Raw genomic sequence first — 27,637 nt, forward strand, 5'->3', positions numbered from 1 at the left:
GGCCCTTTGTAAGATCCATGCATTTAACCTCAACATAACTGTCCATGACAGGGCAGTCGAGCTCATGACCTAACTTCCGTCCTTTGATTTATACACACCTGAGCTTGGGGTTTGGGCTTCGATAAGGTTTCCATATCTGCACTTTTACTGCATGCTTCCATTGTTTAATCTAAACATACAATATGCACATACTAGATATGTGTCTGTTTCTGTATCTGCTATGAGCAACCCAGAATTCATTTCCTGGTCATTTCTTTACTGCACACAATACTGACTTTCACAGAGAGGGTACTCACAATGTTTTACTGTAATGGCAGGGTTCAAACAGTTTATTCAACATATTCATTGTGAAGAAATGCAAAATATTGACTTGATGCAAACCCCCCACCGCTATATCCTAGTTAGGATGGTTACAATCACAAAATAAAAGTTGCCCAGCAATACAACATGTCCAGTATGTGTTACACTGCAACACATTTTATATAAACAATTTCCATTTTGTTGTGCTCCCTCACACTTGCTGGGAAACAGTTCAATAAAAAGAAGACTGTTTAAACTTCTATATGTAACTCCTATCATTAGGTTAATTATTATATGAAGATTATTGCTCATTAAGAAAATGGAGAGTATTATCCATACCGTTAGCCATACATTGCCCTGCCTTTATTATTCATGGGAGTCTTCCAGTTTGAGATGTACAAATGATTAGTGATAAAATACAAAGCTACTTAAAATTCAAAAAAAATGTGCATTGCATTATGAGCTCACAAACAAGCCCAGTTTCTGGAAAAGGTGTGCAATTTTTTCTTAGAAAGATGGGCAATATCTCAATGAAAACGGGCTTGGTTTGGAGCAGAAATATTTCTGAGCAAAACTAGCCCCATTTGTCTCAAGCAAAGACGGTGTTCACCTTGAAACAAGATCATTGTCAAGTTTGCATGTTTCCGAGGCTAATATGCCTCGTTTCAAATGCTGCCAAAAGCGAGGAGGCGCAAAAGCCTGCGCAAAAGGAAATGGCAAATGCATGAATGCAAAATTCTGAACAACGACATTTTCACACATCTCTACACTCAAGGTAGAAAAGGGACCTTATAAAAGTGAAGTCAAGGACTGCTCTGCTTTGGAAGGAGACTAAACCAGAATCAAAATATCTGGCAGTGATTTGGTAATAGGGTGTGGACTTCATTATGGGTGAGCGAGCTACCTATCTAGTTATTTCTCTGGCCTGCATCCCTGTAGTATCTTACATGTCACAAATGCTAATGAACGAATCCTCACAGTACTCCTGTGATCTAGGGATGCATTATCCCCATTTTAGAAATAAAGAGTAGAGGTATTGTTCAAGGTCCCACAGGAAGTCTGTGGGATAGCCAGGAATTGAATCCAGACCTCCTGACACCCAGTCCACTGCCTTAAACACAAGACCTTCCTTCCTCCAGGCTCCCTCGTGTCTGCATTTTCATCCCAAGGGGAACACTATTCACACCAGCTCATTCCAGAGACAGAATTTTGCGTGCATAACAACGACCGTACATGTGTGAAAGACACACCACCACTTACTTGGTTTGTGGACCCAGGGAGAAATGGGCAAATAGACAGCTCCACATGATGTTCCAGAGTGCTACATTTTTCTCTGATTTAGCTGAAAGAAGTGTAAAAACTCATGTGGCTACACATCTGAGGCAGTTCAGGAGTGTAAATTATTCATTCCAAAGTCAATTGCAACAAACATTCATCGAGCACTATTTTTGCACTCACTCCACTTATTACAGCGACTACTGACTTCGGTGGGAGTGCTGCTCCTAGGACAAGGGCAGCACGGGTATGTCTACACTCATTGTCAGCCTGAGACCTGAGCTTGTTGACGCAACATTTCCAAGCCTGACCAGGAGCATCCACAGTGCACTGTACACCTGGGTTTACAATCCCTGGACCCAGTTCTCACAGCCACGCTAATGCGTCCGTACTGCACTACACCATTCTTCTGACTCAGGTCTGTGGTTTGAGCTGTGTCTACACTGCAAAGTGACAGGGCTTAAACCTGAGTCACAGTGGGACTTGGGCTCTGACTTATCCCATCAGTAGGGTCCTAGGACCCAGGTCCTGAGCGCTTTCTGACCTGAGTCAGACTGATTTGTGTGTGGATGGAAGGGGGTGAGGAACCTGAGTTCAGACCTGAGTCAGAGCCCAGGGTTAGTATGCAGTTTAGACATACCCTGGGTGGGCATAATCTGAGTCATTAACCCCGTGTTTCAGATGGAGGCACACAACTGACCTATGGGCTTTTGCTAAAACCACTCACTTTTAGCCAACCCCGCTGTTTGGAGAGCAGCCATTGCAAATACATGGCCCAGGAAGTCCTCACTTTTCAGAGAATGGAAGACCAGTGGTGGATCAAACATTAGGCAAGCCGGGAAGCTCTGTTCATGCACCACTCTCCTGGACAACAAGGGGACACAGTTACTCTGCAGAACCTGATTTCACCCTCTTGCAGGAAGCGGTGAAGACCAGATACTGGGGCAAGGGAGTAATAGGATGTCTCATGCCCTCTCTGCTCCCTCGCACCAGCACACAAGACAGGCCATGACCTTGCTCCACAGCCCTTGAAAATTACCCCTAACAAATTTGAAAGTCACAGTTGCACTTTTTTTTCTTTGAATTGCATCTTTTCCTAATAGATTTCCTTCCTGGCTTCCTTCCATGCACCACCACCAATTTGTCCAGGGTGAAGGCTATTGAGAACCTGATGGTGGTCATCCCAGTAGACCCAGAGGGTGCAATTTTTTGTTATGGAATTATGGCTGCCTTCATTTTAGGTCACATGCTTGTTTTGTGAATTAAGGGAGACAGCAGGGAGTACAGCTGTTGGGGCCAGATCCAAAGGCCACTGAAATCAATGAAAATATTCTTATTGACTTCAGTGGGCTTTGGATCAAGCCTTTGGTGATTATTTGTTTGCCAAATCATCCACCAAGTATTTGCCATTGAAGAACATCTCCAAATCCACCCGATTTTGCTTTCCAAATTCTATATTTAGATTTTTCTTCACTCTTAAGGTCCTAGCAGAACTCATCCTGCTCCCCTTCTCTCACTCCCCTCCTAGTATTTAAAATCATTGCTCCAAGGTCTCCATCTGTGCTGTTTAAATGGTGCAAACTCAGCATGCTAAATCCTTGGCATTCTTAAGCCACCTGGGACTGGACAGAGCTCCCAGCCTGCGTTAGTGTCCCAAAGACACAAACCTCAGCCTGAGCTTCCTCCCAAGCTGCCTGGTTCTAGGGTTTACTGTACAAGACTCAATAGCCTCTCTCTTGACATTGAGACTCTCCACCTTTTATCCTCTTGAGCTGGAGCTAATGAGACCCTCCTTGTCTGGCTGCCAAATGAGTCAGCAGAGTGGTCCCGCATCTCCATGCAGACCTCACGTCCCTTAATTGCCTCCAAGCGTGCAGGTTTTGGTTGTGTCTGTGCTAGGTTTTGTTTCACGGGGGAGGGGAAACTCCATTGTTGCACCATCCCAGAGGCAGCCCCCTGCCCACTGCAGTGGTTTCAACAGTGGGAGAGCTAGAGTAGACATGGAACAGGTGTTCATTCCATTGTATCCTCTCAGAGCAGGTCCTAGACATCATGGGGCTAGAAGTGGTTGTGCCCCCTTGATACCAGAGCTCCTGCAGTTGCTACCATCAATAAAGCTCCATCAGTGGTAGGGCAATGATGGGGTATTACCCCCTGCTCCCCCCCCAAAAAAAATGAATGCAGGAAAAGCCTTTGAGAATGGCAAAAACCAAGGGAATCTCTAGATTAGGCAGCTATTCTTAAGAGCTAATTATATTCAAATGGCAAAGAAATCTATTGCAATACAGCATCTTAAAAGACGGGAGTCAGGCTTAAACTAGACAAGACCGAGGTCGCATTTTATTCGTGATTCTCTGGGTAGGTGAGAGATGTGGCCCCAGAACGCAGCTTGATTTGTTTCAGACATATACAGAGTTTGGGCAATGACAAATAAACCTGTTTTACCTTAATAGGGCTTGTGCAGAGGCACGAACAATACGAGGCCTATATTTGTGGGTAGAGGCATATGGATTTTTCACACTCAAAGGTGCACCAAAAGGAAATGCAATTTTAAAAAAAGGACAAGACAACTCAGACAGTCCATCAGCAGCCTAACCATGTGACAGACCCAGAGGCAATGCCAAAGCCACCAGTACAACCGCCTGTGCCATTTGCCAAAGAGCCAGCTGCTGCAGCTTGGAAGCATCTCTTCCACAGCTTGATGTCTAGGTCCTGTGATTGCTGCCCAAAGAGCAGTGGTGTGGCATGCTGGGATGAATGGAATCGCAGCATCCCACTACAATATCCACACCCCCCCCCACTTTATAACATTATTTTAGATTAAAGATTTTTTAAAAGTTGCTTACCATTTTTGATTGCTATATAAACTGCATAAAGCACATTTCCACTGGAGTGAAGAAAAATGTGAAACGGGGGAAAAACATTAATTAAAACTAAGTTTGTGTCCATTCCACTAAGGTCAGGATACTAACACGACCAACTTTTACCTTACAATCAACAGTGGTGAGGCATAACTAACTATATTTGTTATTTGAGAGAGACCAATTGATGCTCTGAATTGTGATGGTTGCATCCATATTGCCGCGTATGGGCAAGATCCTTGGCTAATGTAACTTGGTCTAGCTCCATTGACTTCAGTGGAGCTATGCTGGTTTACACCAGCTGAGGATTGGCCCTATGTGTTGTGGCAGAGCTCTGACCTTGCCCCCGTGGGTCCTGCTCTTCTAGGCGGTTTATGCCAGCCTCAGTGGCTCACTGTGACCCTCCACGTAGCCCTTCTCTCTCTAGGGCCAGGGTTACAGTCTACTGAGCCCTTTTCATCATAGGCCAGCAAGGAGGTTGGTGAGAGAACTCCCACAGTCTCTGGTCAGCCTCCTGTCCTGACAGGGACCTGACTTCCCCTCCCAAGAGATGTTCCTGGAGTGGTGGGTTGGGGGGAACCCGGGCCTGCCCTCTACTCCGGGTTCCGGCCCAGGGACCCTAATGGTAGCAGCTGTTGGCAGCCAACCTTTCACTGCCAGAGTTGCTACATTTCCCTGGGCCACTTCCCCACAGCTCTCCTGCTTCTCCCTTCTTCACCGTCACCTTAGGGCTCCTTTAACGATGGTTTGAGGGTGTCTTCAGTAACCAGCCCTTCAGCCGCACTTCCTCTCCTCTGGCTCCCTGGCTGTCCTCTGCCTGACTGGAGTGAGCCCTTTTTATAGTATCAGCAGGGCCTTAATTAGAGTCAGGTGGTCACATTAGCTTAATGGCCTCACCTTACTATTTGCAGGTTAATTAGAGTCAGGTGTTCTCCTTAGCCTGGAGCAGCTCCTGCTCTGGTCAGTCAGGGAACAGAAAATTCTTAATCCAGTGGCCAGTATATCTGCCTTCTGCTATTCTGCTGTACCCAACTGGCCTGGGTCTATCACAGTGTCCCTATCTGGATTGTTCTGATCCCAGAGAAAGTGAAGCAACCTGACTTTCAATCATGAGAGTAAGTCAAAATATTATTTGGCGATGCTGGTTCTATATGGCTGAAGCCTGGTTCCATGAAGCCGAGGATAGGAGTAAAGATTATATATGTTACTCTTTCCATTCAAAAAATACAAAACAGCTCTTCATTTTAAGAGAATTGATTTAAGCAGATCAGGCCAGATTCACAGGGAAATGCCTTTGGCTTCAGTGGAGCTATACTGATTTACATCAGCTAAGGAGGAGCCAGCCCATCGTCTTTTACTTTGAATACACAAAGCACAGTAGAGCGAGAACCTCTGCATTGGCAGTTTGGGGCTTGTAGGTACAAACTAGTCTATTCCCTTTCTATGTGGCGTAATACAAACACATGAGGCTCAAAACAGTGAAGCCAATAGGAGTTTTGCTGCGGCCGTCCAGTAGAGCAGAACTGGGCTCCTGAGGGACAGGGCATTTAGAGACCCAGCTCTCTTGTTTTTTGTAGACTGTGATGAGACTCTGGCAAGCCTATTTTTCTTTTCTCAACCCTGGTTTTCTTTTTAAACTGTGCTGTACATATCGGGTACCAAAATTTCTAGGGTAAATGCAGGACAAAAAGCAATGAGAGGGGGGAAAAAAGCTTCCCTTTTTTAGTGAGACCAAAACTAATTCAATTTAAAAGCATCTGCAAGGTAGAATTGAAATGAAAGCGCCACATAAGGCAAAATTATAGCATTCAATAGACTTTTCTGTTATTGAGCTACAGCCTACACACTCAGTGCAACAGCTTTCTAAGCAATCAAGTGTTGCCATGTTGCCTGTTTTGAAATAAAAATAAAGATCCTCCTCCGTCATTATTTTCACTGGAGTTTGTTCCTGCGAAAGTCATTGCCAAAATGGCCAGTGCCGGGTTCTGTCTGTTGCTCATATGTGGTATAAATAAAGGGACAGCTCCTTAGAATCCAAAGGACAGGATCTGGCCCAGAGTCCTCCTGGAAAAGGGAGACGCAAACAACCTACCGTTAAAGCAGAACGAGCAATGGAAATGGCTTAAAGTGAAGGCAGTGTTCATCTTTCTTTCCTGTTTGTTTTGTAAGCAATCGGTTTGCACATTAAAGGTCGGGGTAATGCGGAGGGTGGTTGTGATCTGCTCCTTGGCCTGTGAGCTTCTCTGCTCTCACAAGCGAAGTAGGGTTGGGCCAGGTGAGTAATTTGCTGACGTTTCCCAGGGTGTAGGGCCTCTTGGAGTGACGAGTCTGCCTTTTTGGGGCGATGGGGTGGTGCAAAGCACCCCACTGTTCCAACTCTACCCGTGGTCCTGCAGTAAGTGACTGCACACAAAACTGGGCCACACTGGGAGGTGAGCATGGTGTACAGCACATTCCCTGGGCAGCTTCCATCAGTGCAGCAGAAGCCCCAAAGAGGGTGGCGCGATGAACACCATTATCTCTCTGCTGGGAGGGATGGTTCTCCAGGTACAGGAGCCCCTGCTGGCAATTTGTTGGTCTGGATCATCAGAAGTGAATTAAATCCAGCAATTTGGGATCCTTTGTGTTGACAGGTGCTATACAAAGGAAAGAGAGCCTTCTTCATAGCTCACAGCTAAAAATGTCTGCTTTGCTTTCATTTACCGAAGACACTTTTCTACTTACAGAGTTTGATTTATTAATTACCCTGGTAAAATGATACTTTTGATATATATTTACCTAGAAATAGGGTTATAATTTAAGTATTTTAACCAGTTATATATTGACCAGGAGTTACAACAGGTGATTAACAATAACTGTCTTGTATATATTCCTTTTATAAATCTGGGTAGTTGTAGGCTACCTACTTCTGCTGTCATTGGCTCTGAGTAGATAAGCATAATGCACATACCCCTCTTTAGTCAATTGGGAGTCTGAAAGATCTGGTTTCTGACATTAAAAAAGGGGGAGAAGCACACTGACAATATTCTAAACATTGTTTCATGTTAATTCAAGGAGACGGATATAGACTAAGATTAGTATGCCAAAGAGGAGGCATTTAATTTTTTAATAAAGGTCTTGATTTACAATTACTTTTACATAACCTAGGCGTTAGCCACTGCATTTTACTTACTATACTCTGGCTTTATGGCTTGTTAATTAGCAGATGTTTTCTTCCTTATTTTTCTTCCATAGTTTTAAAAATTGATCTTGGATGCTTTATAGCATCTTTCTGTGTATATATATAGATATATAGATATAGATATATAAGTACACACAAACACACACACACACACACACACCCTCCCCAGTCAGTTGTATAGTAGGGAGAGCCTCTTAAACTGGTCCCGACATCAGCTGTTATATTAGTGCTTGCTCAATAAAGCTTCTCTATTCTATAGTTAGTTTGCTTCTGAGGGTGCTAAGGCTTTACAACATGCACTGAGATTTTGATAAAATCTCATCAAAGCCTGCTAAAGGATCTCCTTTATCTCTTCTGATTGGCTTGATTACATTGATTAATGAAACACTGGAGAATTGTATGTGATGGGGATTAAATAATGCAATTAGTTTTCATAATTTTAGTAAAAAGTAGAATTAGGTTGGAACAAAGGGGAAACCAGAGAGCCATGCTCAGTGTACAGTATTTATGATTAATCGTAATTCCTTAGTTTGCCTCTCAGAATGTTGGCATTTTACTGCCTCCCAGGTGAATGAATGCTTGGGAGGAAGTACAAGTCTGCAGTCTTCAAAGGTTAACACCAAGGTTAGTTTTAGTACTGAATCATAATGTGCATGTGTAGTGGGCTTGGTGAGGGTGAAAACCAAAGCGATCATCCGAGAAGTCTTGTTAGAACCCCAGTAGATAGGAAGTTGGTTTGCTGGATACTGTACTTACTATCTGGTAGTTCATTTTCCATTTTCAGGAGAAGCGGTTTTGTCAGTTAAAAGGGAATTTATTTACTCTCAATGGGTTAAATAGATGCAGGAATCTGATGCGGCAGTGGTGTTGTTTGCAACAATATGGTGGAACAATTAACATAGTAGCTAATGAGACTCACTATAGTGCCAGCTGTTTACTCAGTGCTTGAGGCTTAGTTTTTGTAGAGACTCGTTGGGGCAGACCCGGAGTTAGTGTAAAGTGCCAGAGCTCCGTTGAAGTCAAACCCAGCAGAGGATTTGCCCCTTTATGACCTACCTCGTGAGAGCTTGGAGAGCTGTGGAATTCAGCATTAAAATCATCATGGAGGACGACCATCATTGCCAGGACTATGGCCCTAGAAAACTAATGAGAAGCTGGTCTACAGCCAAAAAACCTGAGAGGAACCAAAAGAGGCCAACGAAGAGAAAATTAAATTTCTCACCTTAATGGTTACTGTCCAAATGGCGCTCAGTTTAGAAGTGAAAAAGAATGAAGGTATTTCTAGAAGCCAGTCCCACGACGTCCCTCTGGAATCTCAGAGTTAAGCAGAATTCTGTCCTTCTCACACATCCTCACCACTGAGAAAGATCCCACAGGTCAAATTAGATCCTCAGTCCCGGGCAACCCCACTCTCTTCATGTATGTCCCATAGCTAGTGCTGTGTGAATAATGGATTTTTCTGTTTGCTGGCTGTTCAGAATAATTGGGAAAAATCATTTTGACTAGAAGTTGAAGCCAGACAAATTCAGATGGGAAATAAAGAACAACATTTTAACAGGGTAATCAACTGTTGAAAGAACTTATCAAGGGTTGTGGTGGTTTCCCCATCAGGGCAATTTTTAAATCAAGATTCATTATTTTTCTAAAAGATCTGGTCTAGTAGTTCAAATAGGAATTAATTCAGGGAAGTCCTCCGGTTTGTGTTATATAGGAGGTCAGCTTAGTTTATCACAGTGGCCTCTTCTCATCTTCTTATCTATGAATAAAGAAGCTATTAATTTTGTTTTCAATTTTCTGTTCCTGGTTCTGTTCTTGCTTGCCCATGTGATCATGGGCGAGTCACTTAACCTCTCTGTGTTTCAGTTTCCCCATCTTTAAAATGATTGTAATAGTGTTTGCATCCCTTACAGGGGTGTCGTGATTCTTAATCACTGTTTGCAAATGCATCTGGAGAGTCTTGCATGAAAGATGCTGTATAAATGCAAAGTGCTATTATCAGAGATTGAGGTCTAACTGGTATTTTGCACACAGAATATCAATTTTAATGGGCATTTATTTTTCTTCCTATCTAGGTATATCTCTATATCTTGTTTACAGTAGCTGTGCACTAAGCTGTTACTTCAAAGTATTTTCCTTGAATAATCATGATCAGTAAACTGCAGAACTGCTTCATTAAATACATCACTTCTCCCTCATAGTATCATTCTAAGAAAGAAGAGGTGACAAGCATAAATTGCACAGTTAGAATCCAGATCTGATTTTTGAGGTAGCAGGCAGCCAGGAAACGTTGATCCAGATTCCAGCCCTCTTCAGTCCCGAAGTTCTGGGGGTTTGGAGTCAAGTTTTTTTGGTCTGGGGCCCTCTCGATTGGAAAGCAAATGCTCTGAGAATCAGTGTCTCTAACAAGGCCCACAGTCCAATTACTATACTCCACCTTACACTGTTAGCCACTTTAAAGTGTGGTCCAGTACCTTTGATAGATGCTCAGATGCTGCAGTGCTGGGCATGCTGTAAGAAACTCAATAGAATCGGTTTCCCCGTCACTTCCTTTTGGTGACTTTTCGCTTTCTCTTTCTCTGTAGCGCACGAGTGGTCTGGCAGGCTGGAGCACCAGGGACCTGGATTCTATTCTGGGCTCTGCTAGGGTGACCGTGTCCAATTCACTTCCCCTTGCTGTGCCTGCATTTCCCTTTGTCCAGCTTGCCTATTTAGACTGCAAGCTCTTCAAGGCAGGGCCTAGCTCTAGGTATGTGTTTGTACAACAGGGCCCTGATATCAGCTGGGTCTTCTGCGAATGACTGTAATACTAATCGTACAATGTTTTGGAACTAGTCATAAAAGAACCCCCTTTAAGTCCACCTTGAAATGAATAGGGTACAGGCACTGAGGGATCTGGATACAGAATCAACCATTTAACTCCCATCTTTTCAAGCAAAGGCAGCAGCTTTGGTCTTATCACACTGTGGAAAGGAACTCATTGCTTGCCATTAGGGTAATTTACATGCAGTGCAGCCCATCTAGCTCATATTTTTTTACATAGTGCCCATCACCCTGGCCTGTACATCCAGGAATCATAGAATATCAGGGTTGGAAAGGACCTCAGGAGATCATCTAGTTCAACCCCCTGCTCAAAGCAGGACCAATCCCCAGACAGATTTTTACCTCAGTTCCCTAAGTGGCCCCCTCAAGGATTGAACTCATAACCCTGGGTTTAGCAGGCCAATGCTCAAACCACTGAGCTAGCCCTCCCCCTCTTTATCAGATCCACTCTACTCACTGTAGAGTGCCTACAGCCCAAACTGTTTATGAGTTGTGTTCACTTGGGGTTGAAGCACATAAGAACAGCCTTACTGGGTCAGACAAATGGTCCATCTAGCCCAGTATCCTGGCTTCCGACAGTGGCCAATGCCAGGTGCTTCAGAGGGAATGAACAGAACAGGGAATCATGGAGTGATCCATCCCCTCTCATCCTCCCATCCTCCAAATGGCTGAGATAAGCTACCTGTTCCCTTAAAACAGACGCCAGTATCAGACCTAGTTTTATGAAATGTTTGGGCCTCTATCGGGCATGGCCTTGCACTGTTTGCAACTGGGCGCTCCAGTGTGAGTGTGGGCTCTGTATGGTTGCAAGCAAGCAAATATCGGAGTGTAGTCTGCACCGAAGAGAAACAAGGCTCACATCCACTGTGCACCCTTCCCCCTCCCTGTCAAGGGCCCAGGGAAAAGGGAATTGGAGCTTGAGTAGAGAAAGGGTGTGGCTGGAGAGCTACGGCCTCAAGAGTGATTCTCACCCTGAAAATGAGGCACCTACACAGGGTTTCAGTCCCCTCTTTGCCCTTCCTTGTGCTGTGAGGGAGCAGTTACTTGGCAGATGCACAGCAGCACGCTCACTAACAGGGTTGGGTTCAGTTGCATTCCCTGCTCTGGTTAACACTTTTACCTGGTGCTCATAGGTGCAAGGCTCTGTCCCTGTGCGGATCGAGCCCTACAGAGCTCTTATCTTGAAAAGTCTGGGCAACGTATAAAGAATTGACATTCTAGCTGCCCAGTGTCAATACGTATTAGAGTGACCAGGCAGTAAATGTGAAAAATTGGGACAGGAGGTGGGGCGTAATAGGAGCCTATAGAAGAAAAAGACCCAAAAATCTGGACTGTCCCTATAAAATCGAGACATCTGCTCACCCTAATGCAAATGCAAATTTGCAACTGCACTGCGCTTGCAACCATATCTGCACACAAAAAATGGGCATATGTGAGCACAAGTGATTAGCTCGGTAATGAAATGATGATCTTTGTATGCAAGCAAGAGGACGGTGTACAAACTTTTTTTGCACGAGCAACAGAGGCTCTAACCTTTGAAAATTCGACTCAGATTGTACAGCAAGATGTTTGCAGGGTGGGCTGGTGGCAGATTGTCTGCGTGCTGGGCCTCAAACCATTGTGCATGCCAAATATGCAGCTCATGAGGCCATGCAAGAGAGCTCATATGATAAGTAACAGAAATAAACCTTCTATAAAATAATATATTCAACTGCTTATTTGTAGTGTATCAAGCAAATAAAGGAAATGGAGTTTTAATCGGGGAAAACAAGCCTTAGCATCAGCCACCCCACAAGGTTTTCTTGACTACAACTCTGCTAATATGCGCGAATAATGCTGGTAATCGTCCAATTTTATGTTCTGCATGCGAGCACAGTCCAGTGAGGGTAGCAAGTAGGTAGCAACAGGAATCTGGTAGACAAAAGAGAATAGCCAAAGTAGCTATTAAAAATGATCATTGAAGAAGTCTCTGCTAAAAGCTCATCTCTGAGGCTGGTGCTGCTCTGTTTTTGTTTTGGACAAAGCAGAGACGGTGCTAAATTTGTGAAGTAATCAAAAGGGAGATGGGGCTTCATAGTACCAGGAGTTATCTCCAATCATTCCTTAGTGGGAAAGTGAAATCCGTTCTTCCCAAATACCAGGCCTTTAAATTCTTCCTATTTGATTATACATTCATTTCATGTAGCAGGGCTAAAATAAAACTTTTGGTGGTAGGAGAAAGGTCGGAAGGCAGGAAAGAAAATGAGAATTATGTCAGCATAGTGCTGAGACAGGCACAAATGCACTCCAGCAAAGTTTTCATTGCATTCTTTGGAACAAATCCAGAGTCAGTTTGAAGATAATAGGAATGTTGAGTACTAAGTAATACACTGACAGAAGACACGACTACACGCTGGCAGAAGACATGTGCATGGCTTTTATAGTAGCTAGGACACTTGCAACAATTGCCTGGTAGAGTGGGGACAGAGAATTAAACTGTCAGGAGGACGACAAGCTTTGACATCTCATGACCAAGGCTGGAGAAGACTAGTATGCTATGTATCTGGTCTCCTTTGGTCAGACATAAACCTTCAGCTCCCCCATGCAGGTTAAGGAGCTGGGTGAGGAACAGTTGGGTTTTTGGGCACCTGGGAAGGCAATTTGAGATGCTGGGGTAAACACATTATCTTCTACATTAGGTTTCAGAGTCAACACACCACAGAAATGAACAGGACAGTTCATCCCTCTTACAATTATTACTGCAAGTAAAAAGATATTTTTTTCTAACTGGCAGCCCTGTAAACTGAACCTGAGTCATGCTGAGCTCTCTCATTTTTGCATACCACACTATGCCCTCAGGAACCTCTATGAATAGGTGTAAATAAATGGCTGGCACTGTAAATATTATTTATTATCAACTGCATCCCGAATGTACTAAGCGCAGGCTCTCTGCAGACTCAGAAAGACTACACTATGTTGGCTTGCACTTGGTTCATGTTTTCAGGGGCATTTTAACAACCAGGAGCGCTGGAAAAATAATCTTTTCTAATGAACAACAGCTTAAATGCTGAGCACAAGTCTGCAGCAAGGAGCAGATTCCATGAAAAATTCTGCAGTGGTGGAACCACATAATATAGGGTGTGACTCTGAGTACATACTGGGGACAGATCTGAGAAGTAAAAAGGCCTCGTTTTAACATAGTGACTTTCCAGAGCAGAACCACGATTTATGATATTATGTAGTCTTCTTTCAGCACCGCATCAAACACTTGTTCGAGATCGCAAGGTAACCTCTGAGGATGGGGAGGGAAGGTAGAAGTCATGAACATTTTCCCAGGCTTGATTGTTATTTTATACTCATTCTCTTTTCCTTCCACTTATGTGTTTCTTATATTCATTTAGTTGGAGCTGCTGGCCTAAGTATCTTTAAAGCTATTGCTCTGAAAGAAAAGAAAAGAAAAGAAGTCTAAATACAGTAAAAGCTTTGTTATCCAGCATGTTGGGGAGCTGGGGGATGTCAGTTAATCAAATATTCCAGTTAACAGAGAGTTACACTTACCAATGGAATACCAATTTTCAAAGAATTAGAATACAATAAAATGAATAAAGTAGAAAATAGTTTACAGGTACTCACCAACCCAGTAGTCGTCCTGCACTGCAGAGTGGTTGGTTTCTTGAAGCACTTAGGTGTAGACAGGTAAAGTTTTCTATATAGTAGGTTATCTTATGACACTTCATACCACTATGGGCAGTGCATGGTGTACACCCAGATCACTAAAAATACACTCAACACTAAAACTGTACTGAACATGATTTAATCTCTCTTTAGTGATTCAGAAGGCATTTCAGGATCTTGCAGTGCCTCAGGCATTATCAACATCAATTATCATTGTAGATGTCGAAGGTGTAGGAGATTGGGCTGAATCTGTAATGACCTTGTGACACACCCTGGAAGCTGTTTTTTTGAATAAATCCCTGATATCAGCTTCCTTACTTATCTTCTGCCTCTTTTGCATACAAGCAGAGTGCAGAATGTGCCATTGCCTAACCTCCTGGGCAGTGTATTAGTTCTGGTTACTAGACTGAAGAGTTGTACTGGGAGGTATCAGGAATGCTGGTTAAGAGAGCTTTCCAACGTGCTGGATAACACAGCTTTTACAAAATAAGGCTTCATAGAATATATTCACACCATACATTTACCAGTGCACTGTGGGATAACTGAACTATGGACACACAAACTCTTCCCAGTCGAGTTTCTTTGCTCTGACATACATCTTTTGGGCTTTTATTTAGCACAGTTTAGCCCTGGGATTTTATTGGAAACCATGGTGTTGCCCTGCAGCTTGTATTCCTGCTCCCACATTGTCTCCAGCTTAAGGGTTCACTTAAGTCTACACCTTTATGGGTGAAATGAAGGCGCTGATGCGGCTAGGTGCTGCGTCTGATGTGGGTAGCCGGCCCATGAGACTAATCACATGCTTAATTTTAAGTAAAAAGAACAGGAGTCCTTGTGGCACCTTAGAGACTAACACATTTATTTGAGCATAAGCTTTCATGGGCTACAGCCCACTTCATCGGATGCATAGACTGGAACAGACAGCAAGAAGATATTTATACATACAGAGAACATGAAAAGGTGGAAGTAGCCGTACCAACTGTAAGAGGCCAATGAATTGAGATGAGCTATCATCAGCAGGAGAAAAAAAACCTTTTGAAGTGATAATTGAGATGACCCATAGAAGGTGTGAGGATACTTAACACGGGGAAATAGATTCAGTTAGTGTGATGGCCCAACCATTCCCAGTCTATGCATCCGATGAAGTGGGCTGTAGCTCACGAAAGCTTATGCTCCAATAAATGTGTTAGTCTCTAAGGTGCCACAAGTACTCCTGTTCTTTTTGCAGATACAGACTAACACGGCTGCTACTCTGAAACCTTAAATTGAAGTAGGTGCTTAAGTGCTTTACTGGGTCTAGGACAGAGTATGCACCCCCTGGCTGGTTCAAGCCCAAACTGAATAAGGGGAAATCAAGACTTGTAAATGTCCCCAGTGTCCAAATATTCTCACACCATCCCTGTTCAGAGATGCATTGTTTGCTGAAGTCCCACTTTATACTGACTTAGTGGTGGTTGGTTTTTTTGGGATGGGGCAGCTGGGGTGGGCGGGGAGAAGAGGGAACAACAAAAAATGATTATGCACCTCTGGGCATTCCATTGTTTGAGCCCTAGAGATGAGGAGGTTGAGTTCATAGTTGCTGTTCACAATCGTGTGGAATACTTTGATCTCTTACTACTGAGGCAGGATGAACCACTTCCACTTGAACAGGCGATTACTTCTGTTAGAGGCTCCCACTAGGCATGGTGACACTCAGACATAAAAAAGGTACAGAAGGCACCATACGAGTGTCGGGGACCTGGGTGTGACGCTGTGTACATACCGGGAGCAGATCTGAGGAGTAAAAAGGCCGTGTTTGCACACAGAGTAGGGATCAAACCGCAGCACATGCCCCATATCCGTTCTGAAGAGTTGTTCTGCTTCATGAAATCCCTTTCCCACTTTTATGATTTTTTTTTTACTACTATGAATATTTTTGTGCCTATTATGTAAACATAGGAGCAAGTCCTGCAGTCATGACTCAGGCAAAACTGCCCTTCAAGCATGTGGTAGCGTTGCCTATGTCGGGACTGCAGGAGCTGATTATAATACGGCAGCGGCTATCAGTGTTCAAATAAGGTAAATCTAGGCCTAAGCTCCCATCTAAGAGTAAGTTTTCCCATTCACCTTTCATTTGTCGTAGCCTGATTCCACCTAGCCCTCAGCTGCGTTCCTGAAGTACCCACCATCACAGCCACATAGCAGTGCTCTCTATTTCGAAGGCATTGGCTGAAATTCGCCAGGCTCAAGATCTCGGCTTACGAGTGAGTTTTCCCCAACTTAGTGGCAAAACACTCTGAAATTCTTTTTGAGCGGCTGCTCAAAGCCAGGAGTGGGGAAGACAGAGGCGGACGAGATTTAAGTCTGTTTGGCATTTGTATGACTAAAAGCAAACAGCTTAACACATTCAGAGGAAAATGTGTGTGACATCAGTGAATGGTGTGAACCCCAGGCCTTTTGGAAACATTTAAAAATAAAATGTAAGCAACTGGGAGTCCCAGCTCCATGGGGAAAATAGCTGCCTTCTGGCATTGCAGGCCCCAGCAGGTTGCAGATCCTGAGGCTGTGGGAAGACAATGATCTATGGTATTCAGGAAAATGATCAGCTTGCGAGGGAAGCCCAAGGGGTTGGGGGTTGGGGAGGAGTGAGTGGCTGAATGCTGAGGAGCTCCTGATCCTCCTTCCTTTCAAATCCCCCTTTTTGGCTGCATAGAAAATGGAAAGCCCTCCAGTTCCAGGACCCATTAACTCTGCTGCATAACCATGACTGATGGGATGGGGGCGGGGGGCTATGTTCCAGTGTTACAAGAGTTAAAAACCAACAACGTAACTTTTGGAAAGGGCTCAGAAAGCGAGAGGATGAACATATTACGTGCACACCTAGTTCTGTTAGTGCCTCCCTTCCGGGACAGGTCTAGCTCTCATTCTAGACAAACAGAATTCCTTATTCTAGTCATTTGCTGTAACGCCGTTGGGATAAGGTGCTCTGTCTTGGCATCTTTAAGAGGGGATCTTTCACCTACTGAAGGGTTCAACAGCCGGGGCCTTTTAGTGCTCTCTGCACCTCGGACACCTGACCCATCCAAAAGGAATATCCTCAGCCTTACATGAGGAGGCTAATATTGTGCTAAAGAATCCGACAGCATGGAGGAAGGGGGTGCCATGGAATAACCCATAATCTGAAATTCCGTGACCACCACAAAGGACCCAGGATTCCATGGACGGTTCATGATCAGCTCCCGTAGTTGCAAAGCACAAGAGGCCCCAAGTTCATCTGTAGGGCAGCTGCCACCGAGGCTCATTTTGGGAAGACTGACCTCCAAATTAACAGTTAAAAACTGGCTTCTGCTTATGAACATTCCCCTCCTGGTGAAATCAGGCTGGGATAGTGGTGCACGTTTGATGTAGCAAGCACTCAGAGAGGTTAAACAACCTATTAGCTGTCCAGCCTAAGGAATGTCTCCTTTAACTCATGTTAGCAAGGCCTCTGGTGCTGAAGCTGAAGGACTAGAGTTCTACTCTTGCAAAGGCAAGGCTGGGGGTGATTTGTCTAGTCATTCTGGCTGTTGTCTGCAATGGCTGGATTTATTACAGAACGCATCAACTCTATCAGGGGACAACAGGGGAAGAAATAGAAGTTACTCCAATCCCTGCTTGATAGGCAAATAGAGGAATATGTTGTCTAAAGAAGCTCAACCAATTTAGCAGAAGTTTCTTGTGTGTACGCATGCATGTGTGCATAGGTTTTGTGGAGGAGCTGTTGTGCACACTACTTTTAAGGGTGGATGAACCTGAAGAGGTTCATAATACAGGTTAGGGTTGGATAAATAGCCTAAATTTGGATGCTCATCCAAGATCTATCCTAACTACCTGAACCCACTGAGTTTGCAAGATTGGGTTGCAAGTCTTCCCAAACAGGTTCTCTCATGAGATTTCTGTTTCTTGGTCCAACTTCTGCTATTGATACCAGCAAATTTCCTCTCTTGTCTCATTTTAATCCGTTCAGGTGAAGTAAAATTTTTTTCTAAAAAAAGGTTTGGTTTGATTGTGGGTCCACTTTTTTAATTGGAACTGATGCATCCATCGTTGTCATTAAAAACGGCACCACCACAGTAGTGCCTAGAGATCCCACCCTATATCAGGTCCCTGGAGTACACCTAGTAAAGGAGACAGCCCTTGCCCCAAATAGCTTGCCATGTAGCAGTCTAGACACAAAGGGTGGGAGAGAGGAAGGATTATTATCCCTATGTTACAGATGGGAAACGGACAGATTAAATGATTAGCCCTAGGTCACACAGGAAGGTTGTAACAGAGCCAAGAAATGAATCCAGATCTCTCAAGCCCCTGTCTTGTACCTTAATCATGCTTCCTCGGCACACAAGCCTTTCCCCCTACTTAGTTTAAGGAGAATATCTAATGAGTGGTATGAAAAGTAAAGCCATTAAATAACAAATGTTCCACTTGACCAAAAGGGCAAACTGTCTGTGATTAAAACACTTGGTTATTTCAAGATCAGGGAATAGCACATAACCATTATATATAAATAGCCACATTTCCGAGTGCCTTGGCTGTTTAAGAGCATCACGTCATGGGTCCTTAGGGTACCAGGAGAGTTTAGCTTCTCTAAGAGGTTCTCACACCCTACAAACAATTGAACAGCCAATAGGAGCCCTTGCAGCTGGAGAAAATAAGTGTGGAGACATACATGTTCCTCTTTCCCTGCTGTAAAGTGTACGCATGCAATGGCCTGCGAGAATCTGATGAAAAACCAACACGCTGCTCTGCTGCATTTGAAGAGTATTTGTGCTGGTTTTCTTCAAAAACAAATGAAGCCAACTAACAGCTAGAGCATACTGATTTGGATCCATACGCTGAACTGCTTTTTCCTCTCCCTTTTTGTCCTGGATATGTCCTAGTGTTGGAGCTGATGAACATGGCAGTAGCCAGAACTCAGCAAGATTCTCCACCTAGCTTTACCTTAATCCTGACCTGAACATCTTTCCCATTCGACAGAGACCGAAAACCACGCTGACTTGTTCAGCATTGCGTTTACTGTGAGATGCGAATACATGTTCACTGTGGACCAGGAAGATATCAAGTTCTATTCACTTACCAGATTTGAGGATTCAACTGATGAGAAGTTACTGTACCAACTTACTATTCCAGCTCTTTAGCAGGTTTCTAAGTGATCCTCCAGTGGTGCATGACCAGGCACTAAATGATGAAGTCCAGTACACAAATGAATAATCTTGTCATTAGGGAAGAGTGAATCTCAAAAGGTTTGGAGGATCATTTCCAGCTAGGATAAATCCCCCGAAGTTCAGATACTTTTCAGTCCTGACAGAGGCCTCTGACCACAACTGCAATGGAAGGCCAAGCTTTCCAACAGTTCTTCCAGCTTCCAGTTAGGCCGGACATTCTTGGAAACAGCCTCTCTCCATTTGTGACCCATCGCACGCCCTGCAATGTTGTCTTCGAATGATTCAATGCCTTTTTCAATTCAGTACGCACATCTTATCCAATGGATTCTTTCCATCAAACTTAATCTTCCACCGTGAAGGGAGCGAGAATCCTCAGCTCCAGTAGGCCATTACAGGAGGGTGGAATAGTGGATTTGGGCTGATTTTCTCCCCAAATTTGCTTTGTTTATACTATGCACAGACCCATGGGCTAGCCCCCACCCGCCAGCCACATTCCAGTTTCTGTGCTGAACCAGGGAGCCCCCTGCAGAGATTTTCTTGATGGGGTAGAGAAGATGCAAATTCCCTGGCACAGCAGATCCAAAGACACCAGTGGCCCAGAGACACCAGTCAAAATCAAGCCCCCCCACCTTGCATTTGGTCTGCACAAGTATATACAAAACCATGTACCTGTTTAAGTGGGTCCAGAATTTGGGCCAAAATAGAGGTTACTATGCTACTCAGTATAATGAGAACATGTATTTCTAAACTTCTAGTTGGGAAGTCCACAAATCTGAGTTGCTGACAGGTTGAAGACTCATGCTGGGAACCTTCCTGCAAAGAAGGATTGATTTTGTGGCATACACTCCCCCACCCCAATAATTATATATATTTATAACATCATATAAACATATATTACACAAAAAATACCCATACCAATTATAAATTATACTATGCACACAAATTATATAATATTAAGCGACGTATATGCATCCTATACTGCGTACACATCTTTTTAAGAGGTGTTTGAGTTTTTAAACTAACAGAATCAGATATTCACGTTGCAATATATAATAGCGTTTTCCAAATATTTCCATATATATACTAAGTGAAATTATATCTGTGGCAAAATATAGCTTGATTGTTAATTCTGAACCATGTTAAAGTTGCAACCCTTTTTGCTTTAATCTAAATTGCTCTTTTCAGTGTGTTTATATTAGAATTTGGAAACAAATGCCGTTTCCCCCACCCCCCTTTTTTATTGTACTGGATTGAATGCACATATGTTATTACGGGCCTCTTTTTGAAATTTACAAAGGAAATGCACACTGACTATATCGTATGCACCAAATCAAGGAAATATCCTGTGTTTTCTATTCATTAAGCCCCTAAAGCACTATGTGCAAATTCCCTCACTTTAATTACACACCTTGGGGATGTGAAGGCCAAAAAAGGAGGCAGTCAGACAAAAAGCCAGGTCTCTGCCAAAAGGAAAAAAAAATAAAACTGGTAAACATTTATTTTCAGCAGGGAAATCTGCTATTAATTCATATAGTGATTTTCCCCAGCTGAAATAATGAGGCAAGCCAAGTGAACCAAATGTTCACAGTGAGCAAACATGAACAGCAGGAAATCAGCCCATCTCCTATTTACATGTTTATTCCATCAGCATTTGAAGAACATTTGCACGATCCTCTTGTAGTCAAGAGTCAGAGTTTACTCACACTCCTGCCTACGTGCTAACATGTGCTGTTCGTGCTAGCCTCCGAGACACCCGGATCTGACACTCGTGTTAGGACTGTACGCACCAGTTCCGCTTTTTACATCTGTGGTAAAAATGCTGAACCACCGTCGTTTATTTCAGGTAACAGCAAAGTCAGAGCCTCTCCATTATGAGCAGCATGAGCACTTTACCCTGCATCTGGGCCTGACCCTGCATTCCTTCTGTGCCCCAAATTGCCATTGACTCCAGTTGGAGTAGGACAAGCAGGACTTTCGCCCTAATCTATATAACTACATTTTGTTTTCAAATGTACGCTACATCCACATCATGTGTCTGAGCCATCCTTCCTCATGCAACTTATTCCATAAAGTCACTGGGGTTGATCCCGTGCCTAAGGGGTTCCAAGATTAGGTCCCTGGGCCTTAACAGGCCATGGAAATGTAATAACTAGTAACAGTATTTGCCAGAAAAAAAACAGTTTTTCAGACATAAATTCTACATTACTTAAGATTGTAACTCTTTGGGGCAGGGACTGTCTGCTCATTGTGGGTGCATAATATGCCTAAAACAATGGAGTTTGCTTCCTTGTTTAGGGCCTGTTGGTGCGCCCAGAACTCAAACAGTAAATAATAATGGCAGCATCTGTATTGAATTTAAACACCAGGGAAGTGCATCCGATCAGCAAGCAAGTCAGCCGTTATATCATTTTAAATTGCAAAGATTCTTCCTGTAACTCTCCGCTTTTATATTGTCCTTTTCACTCGGGAGCTCCTGGGGGAGGACAGGCCAGTTTTAACTAGCGCACACTTGATGGTATTTTTTCCAGAGTGTTATGTAAAGAATGGGGTTCCCGCCATGAGTTTTTAATTCCCGCGAATGATCATTCAGATTATAATCTGAAAACTCCTTTAGAGCAAAAACCAAACAACCCTGCCTCCCCTCCACTTTTGACCAATGAAGAAAACGTTTAAGGGTCCAATCCTGTGTGGTGGAGCACCTTCAATTCCCACTGAAGTCACAGCTGTCAGAAAGCCCCTGCAGGATTTTTCCATAAAGAGCTGAATAACGTGGAATATATTTTTAAGAGCCACATTCCCGAAGTTCAAGTGTAAAGTAGCAGTAGTTTAACTAACAGGGTCAATATCTTTCACCATAGCAAAAAGAGGGTAGATACTGCCCACCATGATTATCAATGAGTCTATTTATTGATCAGCGCCTGTGAAGATCCTCATTCTCAGCACAACACTGCAAATTAAATACATTCAAAGAAAGTTGTTAGATGTCATGAACATTATTGGGAGGAAACCCCCAAATCTGGACAAAAGCGTCAATCAGTAATTTAACATATCGGAATTTAAACTTATTTGTACTATAGTTTGAGATCATGGCAGATTTCCGATATCAATAGGGGGTTTTATGCTTTAGCACAAGTTTGTACGGGGTAACGTCATTGTTAAAGTGCTGCTCTTTCCAAACCAAAATTAGCATCTACCAAAGCTCTCTCTAAATAATTTTTAGCAGATATATTTTATTCATTGCTAACAAAAATGATGCACGAGGAATCTTTCTTCCTGTTCTATAAGAAGCAGCAATGCCCTATTAATTTTGACAGACAACTTGGCATTAGCCCCTTTAAAATCCAACATGGGATAAAGTTATGGATTACTAGTCTTTCTATGTTTTTGTCAAGAGATGAGCATTTTGCCAGATTTTTTAATAATATGCCAAGAGCTTTGTCAGTCCGTTTGTTTAGCTCTGCATGGTTATGCCAGTGTTTTTCAACCACCCTACTGTGTGTTACACTGCCCATCACTGCTTTCCTAGCCCCTCCCCTGCAATTAGACAAAGTCAACATAGCAATCATTCTGGGCAGCCCTGAGGTACCTGCAGCTATCAACAGTCCAGATTCACAGTCCTGATGAACAAGCTTTGCTTATTCAATGAATCACTACCTCAATTAGGGCTTTTTATTCTATCTAGGCAATTTATCACAAACACAACAGATGGGACTGATAACACTAAACACATTTAAGTCATCACCTAAGACGAAGAAAAAAAAATCCAGAAAGAAATAGGAGCAAACATGTAAGGCAGCTTGCAATCAGGAACCAGTTACCATGCCTACTGAAGCCTATGCTAAAGAATGCGCTGGCTGACACACAGAACTCAATGAAAAGATGAAAAAAATGTGCAGGCAATACTACTTTGGCAGGGATGGTGGGGAATCTGAGACAGAGCTGCTGGTATGGAAGGATCTCACTGCACGCAATTTGCAAACATGCCAATTCAATGGCATGTGATAGACACTAGATGGAATTTAAAGGTCTTAGGGTCTTAAAGAGCTGGAATGGCACAAGAAAATTCTGGATAGCAAAAATGGCCGTCCCTCTCACAAAGCGGTGTTACAAATTTAAATCAATATTAGGGATTCAAGGAGGTGGTTTGCAGAAATTCATACTCTAACGCACAATCTCCTCCGTGCTCCCTAGATTTACCTGAATTGTACAGTATCTTTGCATGGCAGTGAGGAAATGATCTGTATTAGCGCTGCTGAGTTTTCAGAGAAATTCCCCTGGCTTCCAGCATGGGAGTCTGAAGAGCAATTAAAGTGCTACAGAACTCATAATGCAACTTCAGAAGGATCTAAATTTGAATGGGATTTCCCAGATTTTGTTTTGGTGGGTGGGGGGAATATCAGGGAGGCGGGGTTGAAGGAGCGGAAAAGGTACGGACAGAGTAACAGAGGGAGAGGATATGCATGGTTGGAACAATGAAAAAACAAAACCCTGCACTAATTCCACCAGAGTTATTTTCTATATGCACTGCATGGCCCCAGATTTCTTTCATGTCTTATAACACTACACCATCCCCCAAGTTACTTTTAAGGATCTATTTTTTCCATCAGTGTCAAGAGGACACTTGACTGTTGTCCCAGAAAGAGTTTTTGTGGCAGATGGGCAGTCTACATATTACTCAATGTCTGGGATTGTTTCAGACAAGATGACCTTGATCATGAGTATGACCCAGCGTCGGGCCCAAGTGTCAGAGTTAGAACTTGGAGCTGAACTTCTTCAAGGTCTGCCGTGATAAGAGCCAGGGGTTTTTGTTCAACATGTTACTGAGAAAGGGGTCAGACACAAAGTTTGGGTCGGAATCTCAATCCATACCCCAAAGTTCAGGTGTGTTTGGATGTGACATTTTTGGTTCAGCCCTGGAGGGGGAAATAACTCACCAGCGCAGCGCCTCCTGCTGGTTGTCCAGGGAATGAACTATTCCAGCTCCAGAGCGCCCTCTGCTGGCTGATGTCCCGCTTTCCGCTGACCCCCGTGCCTCTTTACGTTGGGTGCTGCCCCCTGGCAGTACCGCCACAGATCTGGGTCTCCCCTCCCCAGGGAACCCCCAATCCCCATCTCGCCTCAGTGGCTACTGCCAGTCACCATCTAGCCCCTGCTCACCGGGGCAGACTGCAGTCTGTAAAGGCCACTCATCATTGGCAAGAGGGGTTTGGACCTGCTGCCTTTGCCTACCCTGGGCTGCACCTCTGCAACCCCAGTACCCTTCCTGGCCTTCCATCAAAGGCCTGCAGCCTGGGGGTTTTCCAGACTGGAGCTCCCCCAGCTCCTCTGGCCTTCCCCCAGCCCTGCTCCACTCTTGGTACTTTGCTCTGCTCCCCAAAAGCCAGACCCATCTCTCTTTACTGCCAGAGAGAGAGACTGTCAGTGCCTGGCTCACTGGCCTTTTATAGGGCCAGCTGTGGCCTGATTGGGGCATGGCCCAGCTGCGGCTGCTTCCTCAATCAGCGAGCCTGTAGCTCGCAGCCCCAGCCCTCTCCCAGGGCTGGCTTTAACCCTTTCCAAGCTGGAGCAGGTGACCACCTCGCTACAAGCACCTTCTCTACTAAATCTTCAGGCCAGATCCTCAGATTGCGTTGACTGATATAGCGGCTCGACGTCAGTGGAATTGCACCGATTTACACACAGTGAGGATTGGGCTGGTATGACCAAATGCATTTCACTACAGAGGCAGGAGAGGTAAAATCCACTTTCAAACCAGGGGGCCTGGGTGCAGGGAATGAAATACTATGGGGTACTGGAGCTCCACAGAAACCCGTGCACCACAATGAAATCTACTGCTCAGTGTGCGGCCGCAGCCAAACAAGAAATAAATCAAGTGGCACCTGGAATAGTGTGCCCAGGTGCGGTGTCCTTATCTCAAAAAGGCACAGCAGAAAGAGCCAGACAATGAAAATGACTGGAGGGGAGGAGGAGGGGCTGTTCAGTTTAGGAGGAAGTTAAGCGAGAGCATGAGGCGATAAATAAAAGCATCAGATTTACCACTCATCGTAAAAGAAAAACGGGAACAAAAGAGGGGGGGCGGAATCAAAGTAAATAAATTAAAACTGATCCAAGGAAACATCGTTTAACAAGGTACAATTAACCTAGGGAACTCACTGCCACAAGACATCACGTCCAAAAAAAAAAAAAAAGGGATATGGCCTTTATAAGAGTAGAGAGATCATCCATTTTACATTAGATGGGATAAAAACGTGAGTCATATAAACTCTCATGCTGAAGGGCAGACTGGGTTAGGAAACAACTTCCCCTATGGCAGGTTATTTCCTAATTGACAATTACAGAGTTTCTAGCACTTCCCTCTCAAGCGTCTGTGAGCAGCAGCCGGAGTAGCAGGCCACTGGTCCTAGCCACAATGACCATTCTGATGGTTTTGTGAAGTTCACCTTGAGATAGCACATTTATTCCAATATAAATTCTGCACATGGAGATTCGATTGTGTCAAAGTGATAGACTTTCTTGAGGAGCTATTTTGTTTTTTTCTGGGTAATCCCATGAATTTTGGGCCTCAGCTAGTCCTTCTGACCCTGCTCCCTTCCAGATCTGCATCCCTGTGGGCAGAAAGAACCATGCACTGTGGAGTCTACACAGAGGAACCCATGGATTCTTTAGGGTATGTCCTAGCCTGTATGTGGTAAGGGGAGCACATTTGTATTCTTTAACATAAAACTGGGCATTAAAATGGCTCCTGACTGCGGTGCCAGGCTCGCAGACATATTTCACTATAACCCACGTGTAATGAATGTTGCAAGTTAAGGGCCTGATTCAAAGCCAATGGAAAGCCTCCTGTTGATTCCAATGAGCTTTGGACCAGACCCTGTGCCAGAAGACAACGTGTAAACTCATTCACGTGGTGACGGTTACACGGACAACCACTGGATGATGAGAGTGGCCTCCCTCATTGGATGTCATTCCAACATGAGTTCTCTCCCCCTGCAACTTTAGGAGACAGGCTGCTCTGTGCAGTCCCAGATTTAGACAAAGATTGCTTACAACAGCCAATCTGCTACCAAAGTGTAGAGAGCAGGGCTCGGCCTGCACTCGACCTAGCGTGGTTGTACTGTGCGGGGGGAGAGGCAGGATTCTGGTACCCCATGCAGTGGGTCGACACTCACTGAGCCCTGCAGAACCCAGCTGTCTGGGGGCTTCCAGGAACTGAGTGTGAGGCGATGGTTGGAGAAGGGATGGGACCAGTAGATCTGTGGCTGTGCATATGTGCCATGGAACAGAAGTGTAGCCAGACAGCTGCAGCTAAGGCTGGAGCGTAGCTCTTCTGCAGCTGGGGAGGCTGATGAAGAAAGGAGTCCATAGATCCCTATGGAGGTCCCATGCTGGGGACAGGATTTGGCTTAAAATACTGAATGTCTCATCACCCATGAGTGACCCCCTTCTTTTATTATTATCACTAACAATGGAGCCAGTGTACAGCCAGTTTGGGATAAATGGCTTAGAAATGTCTTGTCTATAAGACCTGATATTCTTGCCTTGGACTTTAGGAGGCCAGAGATGCCATCAGTGAAGAAATTGCCAAGGTAGAATGTCTCACCCCAAAGATCTGCATCACTGCTGTGTGCCCAGTCCATGCGGATAGGGAGTCTGGCTGGATAGCAGGGATGGCCGAAAGGCACCATACTGCTGGAAGGGAGAAAACATATCAGACACTGCAGCCAGTTGCTAGAGACTATGCCTAAAAATTCTCTATAGCCAGAGTTTTCCAGCACTCCCAATTGGTGGCGGATTTTCCAGTACAGCTCATCTCCTTGTTAGGCATCAAAATAAGGGGTAGGAAAAATCTAGCGCTTATGTAAGTTCCTAAATGGGAGCTGAGCTCCAAGACTCATTGCTATGCTGCTGGGCACAGCAATGTGTATACGTGGGGTAGGGGGGAGCATGAGCGCCACAATGGCCTGATTCTAGGGCCATTTCTATGCTGGCTTCAGCATGCTTTGGAGCAGCCTGAGGGCTGCGCTGAGATACACCGAAGATCCATCTGCCAGCCAGGGGTTGAGGAATGTGCATCCTACAACACCACCTATGCCAAGGGCTTCTGGGGACAGGGTGATGTAGGAGCCAGCCACACCACTTCTATAGCAGCTGGGTAGATCTGGCAACTTCCCAGTCCCTTTGAGCTGCTACATCAGAGGGGAGAATCTGGCTATTGGCATCTCATCGTTTGACTCAAGGACTAGCGCCAAGCCTCTTCTGCTCTGGACTGATTTCAACCCTCCATTTTACAGTTTCTGCTGTCTGAATGTTCTGTCTGACTTTCATTCAGCCCTCCCTACGCTTGAAAGCGTGGGGAGCTTTTTAAA

The 27,637-nt window shown here is 44.3% G+C and overlaps 1 long non-coding RNA gene across 4 annotated transcripts in view; it reads right to left on the bottom strand.

Moving 5' to 3' along the window:
* Positions 1 to 13,309: 13,309 nt before the first annotated feature.
* LOC120404913 overlaps positions 13,310 to 27,637 on the bottom strand; it is a 60,590-nt gene continuing 46,262 nt past the window's right edge. For 2 of the 4 annotated variants that reach the window (XR_005598246.1, XR_005598247.1), the window contains exon 4: positions 26,916 to 26,957. This is a non-coding gene — a long non-coding RNA (uncharacterized LOC120404913). Of the gene's footprint in view, positions 13,856 to 26,895; positions 26,961 to 27,637 lie in introns of those variants that run through there. The other 2 variants (XR_005598249.1, XR_005598248.1) reach the window with 2 other exon arrangements.

This window comes from Mauremys reevesii, linkage group 4 (assembly GCF_016161935.1).
Source record: "Mauremys reevesii isolate NIE-2019 linkage group 4, ASM1616193v1, whole genome shotgun sequence".
In the NCBI taxonomy this organism is placed as follows: domain Eukaryota; kingdom Metazoa; phylum Chordata; order Testudines; family Geoemydidae; genus Mauremys; species Mauremys reevesii.